Source organism: Crinia signifera, chromosome 6 (assembly GCF_055691185.1).
Source record: "Crinia signifera chromosome 6, ASM5569118v1, whole genome shotgun sequence".
NCBI lineage: Eukaryota > Metazoa > Chordata > Amphibia > Anura > Myobatrachidae > Crinia > Crinia signifera.
In genome coordinates, this window is record NC_139222.1 from 276,389,760 (window position 1) to 276,401,550 (window position 11,791).

Consider the following 11,791-nt stretch of genomic DNA (forward strand, 5'->3'; position numbering starts at 1 on the left):
CTCTCTTTTTCTCTCTCTCTCTCTCTCTCTCTCTTGCGCTCTGTCTCTCTCTTTCTCTTGCTCTATTGCTCTATTGTAAATTATGTTTGCTTTATTCTCCATACAGCATCCCGTGCAGCATCCCATTCGGCCAGCTCCGGGACACCAAGTCGCTCAGCGGGCACTCATGCCAAACGTAGGCAGTTGGAGACCTCAGATGTGGTTAAGACAGGTGTGTACACCAACATAGCCACCCTCATCTCATTCTATCTCTCTCTCTCTCACTCTCTCTCTCTCTCTTGCGCTCTCTCTTTCTCTTGCACTCTCTCTTTCTCTTGCGCGCTCGCTCTCTCTCTCTCTCTCTCTCTCTTGCGCTCTGTCTCTCTCTTTCTCTTGCTCTATTGCTCTATTGTAAATTATGTTTGCTTTATTCTCCATACAGCATCCCGTGCAGCATCCCATTCAGCCAGCTCCGGGACACCAAGTCGCTCAGCGGGCACTCATGCCAAACGTAGGCAGTTGGAGACCTCAGATGTGGTTAAGACAGGTGTGTACACCAACATAGCCACCCTCATCTCATTCTATCTCTCTCTCTCTCACTCTCTCTCTCTCTCTCTCTCACTCTCTCTTTCTTTTGCACTCTCTCTTTCTCTTGCGCGCTCTCTCTCTCTTGCTCTATTGCTCTATTGTAAATTATGTTTGCTTTATTCTCCATACAGCATCCCGTGCAGGATCCCATTCGGCCAGCTCCGGGACACAAAGACGCTCAGCGGGCACTCATGCCAAACGTAGGCAGTTGGAGACCTCAGATGTGGTGGAGACAGGTGCGTACACCAACATAGACACCCTCATCTCATTCTCTGTGTGTGTGTGTCTCTCTCTCTCTCTCTCTCTGTCTGTGTCTGTCTACGTTGTATAGCTTATTCTGTATTGTATTCTCCATACAGCATCCCGTGTTGCATCGCAGTCGCTCACCTCATTCCCTGGTTTGGAAGTGGCCCATGGAAATTTTTTTGATGTGGAGATTGGTAAATTGTTGTCCTATCAAGTGTGGCGCTATGAAAGTGTATATATATGTGTGTGTGTATCTCTCTCTCTCTGTGTGTCTCTCTCTCTGTGTGTGTGTGTGTGTATATGTATATGAATATACTAGGTGATTCATCGCGCCCTACGGGCGCTCTTCACACCGTCGTAAGGGGCTGCGCCCCCTTAATTTGTGAACATTTGTATATGAGAAAGATGGTTAGAATTGTATGAAAGATGCCTGTATTGCAACTTGAGTTATAGGTGAAATGTGTTAAATAGAGAGCATATGATGTGGAAGGGGGGTGTATTGTTTTGTTTAATTAAAAAGCGGTTACAGAGTAAGATGTACATTGATAGTGTGGATGGCACAGTGACATTTGTGGGTGTGGGGGGGGGGTGTGTTTGCATGTTGTTTAGGTGTGTGTGTGTGCAATAGTATAGTAGGGTGTTTTTGAGTCAGCGGCTCCCCACTGGCGGAGGTCACGACACAGGAAAACAGGAGGCTGGGTAGTGATAGGGGTGTGTGGACATAAGGGGGACAAAAGAGGAGGGTGTGAGATACTGTGCAGCTTCTGCCAGTGGGTGAGGGTCCAGCGTGGCAGTACAGGATGGTGGCCCTGAGTCAGTGTCTCCTCCTACTGGGTGGGAGTTAGGGTGTATGAGAGCAGGAGGCTGGGCTATGAGGCATGATAGGGGCATGTGGGCAAAACAGCGTCAGCGACTCCCCAGTGGTGGAAGTTACGGTTCAGGAGAGCAGGAAGCTGGGTAGTGATAGGGGTGTGTGAGTATACGGGGGACTAAAGAGGGGCTTAGGGGTGCCATGAATTGTGGGAGGGGCGTGGGGGGTGCCGTGAATCAAGGGAGGGAGGGGGCGCAGGTGTCCGCGAATCGTGGGAGGGGACGTGAATTGTGGGAGGGGGGGTTGCGAATGAGGGAGGGGGGGTGTGCGGGGGGTGACGTGAATCGTGGGAGGGGGCGTGAATCGTGGGGGGGGGGGTGCGCGGGGGGTCCGTGAATTGCGGGAGGGGGGGGGCACGGGGCGCGATAAATCACCTAGTTGGTTATATATTCTTGTAGAAGGATGGTAGGATGTTGCTGTCATTCAGAATGCATTTACATAAACAGTAATAGTAGCAGTAAAAGATCTGACTTAAAACACCTACAGTAAAACAGAACAGGTGTTATATATTATACAAAGAATTGGTTGATGATGTCTAGGTTGACGCGCACATAGTTGTCACTGTAAAAAAATTGCTACAAGAAAAAATCAACACAGAAAGGTCAACACATGTAAATGTTGACATAAGTGTGGCACTTCATTGGTGTCCATGTCGACACATGAGAATGAATATGAAAACATTAAAAAAAGAAAAATAAATCTTCAAAAACTCATGTCAACCTTTTTCATTGTCGACCATAGCCGTGTCAGTGTTTTGCATGTGCCATTTAATCCTGGGGTTGCCGTGAATCGTGAGCGGGGGTGGGGGGGGGGGTAGGAGGTGAGGTGTGTCCGCGAATCACGGGAGGAGGGGTCGTGTTTGGATGCCGTGAATTGCGGGAGGGGGGGTCGCGGGGGGGTGTGAGTGCCGCGAATCGTGGGAGGGGGGGACGCGGGGGGTTGCAGTAAATCGTGGGAGGGTGGGTCGCAGGGGTGGGGGGTTGCCGCAATGACAGGGGGGGATCGCGGTTGGGGGGGTCGCGGGGGGTGGGGGGTACCGCGAGGAAGGGGGGGCCTGGGGGGTTGGCACAAATCGTGGGAGGGGGGGGTCGAGGGGTGCCACGAATCACAGGAGGGGGTGTGTCACGGGGTGGGGCCGCAAATCGCGGGAGTCGCCGTGAATTGGGGGGGTGTGCTGTGAATCGCGGGAGGGGGGTCGCCGGGGGGTGCCGCGAATCGCCACAAGAAAAAAATCAACACAGAAAGGTCAACACATGTAAATGTTGACAGAAGTGTGGCACTTCATTGGTGTCCATGTCGACACATGAGAATGAATATGAAAACATTGAAAATGTGAAAAATAAATCTTCAAAAACTCATGTCAACCTTTTTCATTGTCGACCATAGCCATGTCAGTGTTTTGCATGTGCCATTTAATCGTGGGGTTGCCGTGAATGGGGGGGGGGGGAGGGACACATTGCTCTGTTTCTGGACTTTCTTCTTAATTTATGGATTACCATCACCTGTGCTTAAACACCTTTCTTATCAATTACCCTGTTTAAAACAGGTGATGACAATCATATATTAAGATGGAAGTCCACAAACAGAGCATTCTGTCCCTCCTGGAGAGGGTCATGTTGGGAGGTATGGAGGGGCGGGGCGCTCACCTGGTGTGTCTGGTGAGTAGCTGTGTCTTTGCTGTGTAACATGGAGAGGGCTGGTTCTCTGTCATGTGAGTCAGAGGCTCCACCCAGCGTTACAGCTTCAGACACACTTTGAGTGACAGATGTAGCCAAATATATAAGAGATACATACATATGATGTGTGGATTGTTTGTTTATCAACACATGTCTGACAATTTATATCGTTCACTATGCACAGCATCACGGCCTGCTACTGCTCCTCGCCATTTGCAGAAATCATCCGCAACGGCTACTGTGTCGGTGGCCCCTCAGGACAATGATGTTCAAATTATAGGTAAATTATTCCCAAATTTATTAAATATCCAAATTACATGTGATAACACAAGTATTTAATGTTGATTTATGTTGTGCAATGTTTGCTTCCTATGTAGCAACTGCATGTGAGCCCGAATCATCTCCCACACTTGGGCCAATGATCATCAGGCCACCTGTCATGACCCCACCACGGCAAGGATCACAAGAAGCACACACGCACGAAGGTAACAATATATAATGGTGCACATACCACATAACAGGACCCGCTCCAGGAGATACACAATGCTTCATTCCTGCACTCCCATCTCATGTATGTTTAAAGCTGTATTCAAATCCAAAATGTATGATCTCGCTACTTCAGCACAGGGGATGGTAATCATACATCACTAGGGAAGTGCATGGACATAACATTATGCCCCTCCTGTAGTGGCCAATGTTGTCACCTGGTGTTATTGTATGGTTGTGCTAATGGGCGCACAATATAGGCATACCTCCCAACTTCTGTCCGTACGAAATAGGGACACTCGCGCGAGCGCCCGAAAAGGGGGCGGGGCGTATGCAAATGAGGGCGCGGTTTATGCTAATTAGCCGCGACCTCATTTTCATACGAGAATAGACGCTGTGCGCATGCGCACAGCATCTATTCTACTAGATTGGGGGTCTCCCAACTGTCACCCCCCCGCAGCGGGACAATGCCTGCCGCGGGTGGGACAGCGGGACAGGACCCGAAAATCGGGACTGTCCCTCTAAAATCGTGACAGTTGGGAGGTATGTATAGGTGCATACACACACACAGATCTTCTGTCTGATGTATCTGTTGTGTACAAAATACATGAGCCTTATGGTAGCATTTCTCTATATAAATTACTACAATAAATTAAATGTTCAACCTATACCATAACAATGTGACAAATGGCATATATCCTAATGTAGGAACAAATTTGGCAGACTCATCCCTCTTTACAACCGTTTGCCCCCATTTCTGCACTTGTAATTCCCTACATTACTTTTGCAGATTTATTTCACAACATTTACATCAAACATACCATCTGAAAGTGTGTTCCGAACTTATAACCCTTTACAGCAAATAACATAATTGTTGCTCATAACCTTCACTACTAATTACTGCTTGTCCTCTCCTAATTTGACACACCCTTGTTTGCACAGCTCATCAGTGCAGCAGCTGCCATCATTTATTCATTAGTGTGAAAGTGCCAAAGGTTACTGCTTTTCATCCTAATTTCAGCCATTTGCCATACAGTGTTGTCAACATTATACCCACGACCTGTAGTTTTTATTTAACATGTGACCTGCTCATTGAATGTGTATGAATGGTGTGCATGACTTATCTTGTTTTTTGAATCACAGGTTAAATCACATACATTTATGGTTCACTGTGTGAGTGCTTCATGTGGTGTTTGGATGATCCATCCTTATAAGTGGACATACACTATTCTGGCCACAGCACACCAAAATGTCACATTACCAAATTCCCAACCCATGTGCAGTGCAGGTGGGGCAGATGTAACATGGATACAAACATTTGTCATTTGTCTATGTGTTACAATTCCTGTGTAGGCTAAAGAATCATTTTAATTTCATAAACACGGCCCTTTACATTTATGCTTCAACACACCCAAGTCAAATGTATCTTTCTCTGCACATGTTACATCTGGCCCACCTGCACTGCACATGCTTTTAGCCATGTTGTTGTCAAATGTGAACTACCATCATAACACAATAATAGGCATTATGCAACGGTAACACACACACAATTTGTACACTACAAATGGTATATGAACTCAGGCCGCAGCACAGCATGTTTCCATACATGACCGTAATTCTGCTTGGCTAATGACCCATTATTTGTTAATGGCCCTTCAAACATTCAAACCTATAAGGACCTTTTCCCACAGCCCCTTTTTAATGGTCATTAACCCATATCAATGTTTGTGGACCCACACTCACACTAAACCAATTCTCAACACCTTTAAAAGGAAAGCAATTTATTTTGGGGGGCGGGGGGGGGATTACATTTGTAATGAAATGTAGTATTGTCCCCACATCATAATTGAACATATTGACATTGTGTTGAAAGTTTAAGTAGTCTGAGTGCATTGTGCAATGTGTACAAATACAACAGATGTAGGTGCTATTATCACATCTCGGATGTTATTCAATTCCTTGACATCATAGGCTTAATTAGCATTGTAACATATTGGAGCACTAACATAATTATCCTTACATAATTGATTTATAGTAAAGTGATCTTGCTATTGTAAGACTGGACATTGCAAATGTTCAAACAGTAATGTTATCTGCCTCATTTGTATAGGTGGTGACAATCCTGAGGCTGAGGCAGAAGAGGATGCGTGGCCATTGCGGGAACACACCCCATCTCCCCCACCCAGGCAAATGCCACATAGTCCCCAGCTGACTTTCAGCCCAGAACCGCCGGCTGGTGGTGTTGCTGCGGATTTCTTTCTGAATTGGGCTGCCCATCAAGCACGCTGCGAGGCGACTTTCAAAGTGCAAGCTGCTCATCTGGAAAACATATATCTAGAAACCAGACGCATTGCATGTACCCAGGCACTCCTTCATAAGGACAACCGCACCTTGTTGAAATCTGTGGTGGCAATGCGGCTGGAGCAGGTCACTTTCCAAAATCGCATGGTGTCTCTAATGGAGTCTTTATGCCAGCAGCAAACAAGCCACACCCGCATACTTGAGGAAATTTCCGTCTCCTTTAGAGAGCGGAATTTGTTGGCACAGCAGCAAAGCCCTACCTCCCAGAGCAGCAGCACAACGCCAGTGTCAACTCCCCTCCCTTCACCACCACGCCGGTTGACCCGCCAAACAAACAAAGAAACACCCAATGTAAAGGGGTCAGGGGCTTCGAAGCGTGGGGGCAAATGATGTGTTTTTACCTATGCTAACAAATTGTCAATCCACAAGTAAAAAAGTTTTCAAAAGACATCTTCTGGTTGTTATTAGCCTTTATTGACCCCCAGCACATCAACTGAAATTATGGTGACATTTTGCTTGCAGTACAAAACAGTATGGTAAGCTCTTCCCAGTACACATGGCCCAAACAGTACAATGTATGTGTTCACCCACATACACAAACATCACAATTTTACATTTCTCACATGTAACATTCACATCATATAAAATCCAGAGGAAGGCAAAGGAAATCGACCTGTGTATTCACACCATACAACCAGGGCCGGTGCTAGGCACCGGAGCGCCCTAGGCGGGGGGGGCTCCCCGGCGCTCGCCTGCTCCATGGGCAATATCTCTACGGGTGGCGGGGGGGGATGTTCGATGTGGCGGCGGCGGCAGCATGGGGGGAGGAGAGTGTACACTCACCTCCTTTTGCTGCCGGTGGCCGTGCTGCTGCTGCCGCTGAGTATCTTCACGGGGGGCGGGGGGAGGATGTGCGATGCAGCAGCAGCGCGGAGGGGAGGAAGAGTGTAACAGTCTCCGGCTTGTGCTGCTGGATCTGCGGGGATCTCCGGGGCGCAGGGCTCTGGCCAGACTCTGGCTCCTCGCTGTGCTGGACGGCCAGGGGGTGAGCCTGGCTGCGTGCAGGGCTTTCCGGCTCTCCCTGGACCCCACCTGGGTTGCTCAGACACAGGCTGAGCTTAGAGCGCACAGGTAGAGCTGGGAGCGGAGGCTGGCCAGGCACAGGCTGCGGTTGTCCCCTTGCTGCTACCACTAGTATCCCCACAGGGGGCGGGGGGGGGTGTGATGCGGCGGCAGCACAGAGGGAGTAGGAGTGTGTCCTCTCACCTCTGGCTGCTGTTGCTGCCAAGTCTCGACAGGCACAGGCGATGCGGCGGGCGAGGACGACACCTAGTCCAACTCCCGCCCTCCAGTGGCCGGCGCCCTAGGCAAATGCCTAAAGCTGCCTAGTGGTGGCGCCGGCCCTGCATACAACACCTATTAAGGGAAAAGAAACCATTAGCAAATGCAAATAAACCACACACATATACACATATATATATATATATAGCATTCACTTAAGGCCCGTACACACGGGGAGATATAGAGCTCAGCCATATATAGCTAGCAATATATGGCTGCACAATATATTTATCAGTTTGGCATTTTCATCAATGACCAGAGATGTACGTTGATGAAAGGGATCCTCGGGGGGCAAATGGCGCAGAGGTAATCAGCTGGTTGCAGGAGCAAGGTCCTGCAACCAGCGATTATAATGTGTAGGAAAACCCACCCGCCAAATGATCGCCGGGCCACACTCCCATCACTGCCAATATGTTTTGCTGCGACCACATATCAGGATATTTCTGCCCCTATTGACCCCGTGTGTACACAGCTTTACTTCTACACAGTATAGTGCATGCAAAAAAAAATCGCAATATAGGCATGTCATCAGTATGTCAAGTCTTAGGCCATTGGAGACACAAATCTGTTACCCCACCTCTTTAGAACAATTTGCCCTAGATGAGTGTGAAAAACCCCTGGAGACTGCAGGAGAGAAACACAGGTAGGTGTTACATGCAAACTACTTCATAGTGATGATGCCTGTGAGAGATGACAACAATTAGCATGACATGTCACCATTGCAATGTACAATCCAGACCCACATTAGTTAACACTTTGACATATAGGAAGGACATAATGTACACACATGATTTTGCCACAACTTACCATCCCCACGTAGACAAGCAGAAGTGAGGCAGACATCCATGGCAACAGCAGCACAGAAATCCGCACCCGAGCTGTGTGTGAAGGTGGGTGTTCTGATCAACATCAGCATATGAGGTGGGTGCCGGCATTATGCTTTAAGCAGTGAAGGTTGGACCCCAAAATGAAAAAAGGGCCAAAAAAAAATTTGAATCCTTACAGTACATTTCAGACAACTGACAACATTACTTTAAAACAATACTTACAGGCAAAAGAACGGGCAGCAAATGACATCCAGGAACCAGGGAGCCCAGGAGAACAAGCCCCACACACATTCAGCCTACAGAACCAAAGTGCAAACAATATATAAGGATTTATGTAAATAACATGTATTGTTATGTTGGTGTGGCAGAACCACGAATGCTGAGTAAGCACTGAGTGAGCATAAACCCCTGATGGTTCCCCAGGTTACGCTGGAAGGTCAGCTGATATGTTAATAGGATGGGCACAAGGCCTATCAGAGCTGTGGGAGGAGTATAGACAGGGAAGAAAAGGAACATACTCACAGGAAGTTCTTCCTCTGTCTGAAAAAGCTGCTGCAGGATCAGGCAAGGCTGCTCTGCAGCAATCAAAATTCCGTTTGTCTTTAAAACGTTTTCTTCTCATCTATAATACTGCTCTGTCTCTTCTTTCCCCTCTTAATAGATCTGTCCCTCTTTTCCACCTGTCCCTCTCTGTCAACTGCATTATGGCCTACAGGCCGCGCTGAGCTACCCGCCCGCCCGCCTTGCTGAGGCGGGGGCGGATTGGGAGGCTGCGGGGCCTAGCGGCGCGGTCCCTGGTGGTTCCAGTGGGGACCGGAGGGGATCGCGGCGGGGTCCTGCGGCTCCTGTGCCGCCCGCGCGTCATGGCGCGATGGTCGCGGCGCCGGCTGATGACGCGGCCGGGCGCCGGACCTCGCGTAGTGCTTGCGGAGGCCGCGGCGCGCGCGGCGGTGCTCGCGGCAGCCAAGGGGGGTCGGGCAGGGGTAGCGCCCGTGCAGCAAACACCCGTGCGAGAGGGCTAGGCCCCCGCACGCCGGGCAATACCGCCAGGCCTGGATCGCGGCCTTCTGCCCGGTCCAGCGCCAGCGGCGCTCAGTTACAGGCCCCACAGATCACCCCCACGCAGGCTCAGGGCACAGTTAGGCGCCCGCACAGTACTCGCCCCTCATCCATCCCCATCCTGGCCTCTAGAGTGCCACAGAGGGGTCTCCCTCCAAGGGCCCCCTCTCCCACCGTTAGTAGACCGGGTAGGGGCCGTGGGCGAGCCAGGGGAGGAGGTCAGGGGCCGAATAGGGCCCAGATGGTCCAGCAGCCTCCGCTGACACCCCTAGGGGCCTGAGCATACTGCTGTGCAAAATCTTCTGCTGGGATCTGGGTAGGGTTTCCTCAGCAGCCATGTTATTCAGCTCTCATGCAGTACATAGGTGGCAGTACATAATGGCTACACAGGGGGCAATGCTGAGCTCAGACATGGTCTAGACTCAGTGGCGTAACTATAAATTTTGCTCCCCCCTGCCAAAAAACTTTCTGGCGCCCCCCCCCAAATAGTGCACCTACACTATATGCGACTTACCTTAGGACCCCCTTTCACAATATGACACAATGTGTAACGACATTTCTCACGTATGTGTGTATATATATATATATATATATCACACACACACACACAACATGTGTGTTATGTAAATTGTGCTTACCTGCCATAATTCTTGTTTCTGTTGGTCACTTTTAATGGCAGCCACCAGCCATGGATGGGGGAGGCGCAGGCACACATGAGGATGAGGAGGTAGCAGATGTACAGATGAGGAAGGACGAGTGGGGAGAGGGGTGCCTAGAGGGACAAATGTAGATTGTGGCAGAGATAAAGAAATGAAAGAGGCATGGATATACAGATGGAGCCCCTGCCATCCTTGGCCGGGGCTCGCCAGACCCTCCCCGCTGTGGGAGCGCTGGCGGCAGGGGCTACACTGAACTGGGACGTGCGTGCGTTTCACACGCGCACACGTCCCAGTCTCTCGGCGGGGACACTGCATGTCCCTGCCCCTCTCCACTTCAGGGAGATGGGCAGGGTTAGGGGGACGCTCCGGGTGGGGGGTTTGAGGGCAACGGGGGCGGGGACCGAAGGCAGGCTCCGTTGCCCATCTGTAGAAAGTACCAAAGACCTTACAAAATATATTGAAATTCTTGCATGCTCATCAACTTCTCATCCATGCACACACCCTGCCTATTCAATTTTCCTTCACGGCCCACTACTACATTTTTCATTTAATTTCCCTATTCCCACATTTTTCTTCACATGTCTCCCCTGCCCATCACAATTATCCTCAATTGCCCCCACCATTCAAATTTTTCTTCACATGCCCCCTTCTCATGATATTTGTGTTACCTGTCCATATTTTTAATAACATGCCCCCACCTCCCACCATTCACATTTTTCATCATAATGTTAGCACATTTCCTCCTTGCCAATCATTTGTCATCAGAATTTTATGACATTCCATTTCCCACCCCTCTTAGCCATTATACCTACAATATCTTATTCACTCTTTACATGATGCACACCCTGCACACAAGTCCCCCCCCCCCCCCCCCCTTTATTCCCACTACATACCTCAGTTTCTGCTGTGTCTACTCTTTACTAACTGTAGCTGCTGTGTAAATATATGTATGACTGCAGCTTCAGCTTCCATTACTGCTAGTAGTGCAAATGGTCTGAGGGGAGAGCAGGGGCATTCACACACATAGCACACATTCACACACATAGCATACATTCACACACATACTGTAGCATACATTCACACACACACACACACACACACACTCACACACACACACTCACACCATGTACAGACACCAACATAACATAGATACACACACACATCAGATACACACACACACACACACACACACACACACAAGCACAGCATAACTTCAAACACATAGCATACACACAAAAAAGATACACAGCATGTACAGAAGACACACATAGCAAACATACACACAGAATACATAGTCACACACACACATAGAATACATACACACATGCATACAAGCACACACACAGCATATACACACAAACATACCACCTCCAAGTCCTCCCCCACTCCCTCAAACTTCAGCAAAGTGTACCACTACCTACAGTAGTACTGTACCTACTCAGCTGCTGGCCACAAGATTCCAGGGCAGGCCATCTCTCGTACAGGACAGGACACGCTGGAGGCTGGAGCTTAGAGGATCTGCAGTGCACACTAGCTCCCTCTATCTGCAGCCAGCGGCAGCCTGTCTCTATGACACTCGGAGCTTAGCTGCCGTCAGAGGGGAGAGAGAGAGAGTTCCTGCTGCCGGCGCTGCTGACTGACAGCGCGTCCCGACCCAGTCCCTGCACTGCACCGTGGGGTATGAGGGTGCAGGCGCCCCCGCTGCCCCCGCTCCCCCAAGCGGCCGCGGGGGTTGCCTCACGCTAGTTACGCCCCTGT

At 49.6% G+C, this 11,791-nt stretch overlaps 2 long non-coding RNA genes across 2 annotated transcripts; one reads left to right on the forward strand and one right to left on the reverse strand.

The window, feature by feature from the left end:
• Positions 1 to 417: 417 nt before the first annotated feature.
• On the forward strand, positions 418 to 1,094 carry LOC146007292 (uncharacterized). The gene is made up of 3 exons (XR_014444319.1): positions 418 to 526; positions 699 to 803; positions 927 to 1,094. It is a non-coding gene; the product is annotated as an uncharacterized LOC146007292 (long non-coding RNA).
• Positions 1,095 to 5,949: 4,855 nt separating this feature from the next.
• On the reverse strand, positions 5,950 to 11,553 carry LOC146009375 (uncharacterized). The gene is made up of 5 exons (XR_014444648.1): positions 11,468 to 11,553; positions 10,013 to 10,146; positions 8,538 to 8,611; positions 8,296 to 8,427; positions 5,950 to 7,563 (listed from the first exon to the last, which is right to left on the reverse strand). It is a non-coding gene; the product is annotated as an uncharacterized LOC146009375 (long non-coding RNA).
• Positions 11,554 to 11,791: the final 238 nt, after the last annotated feature.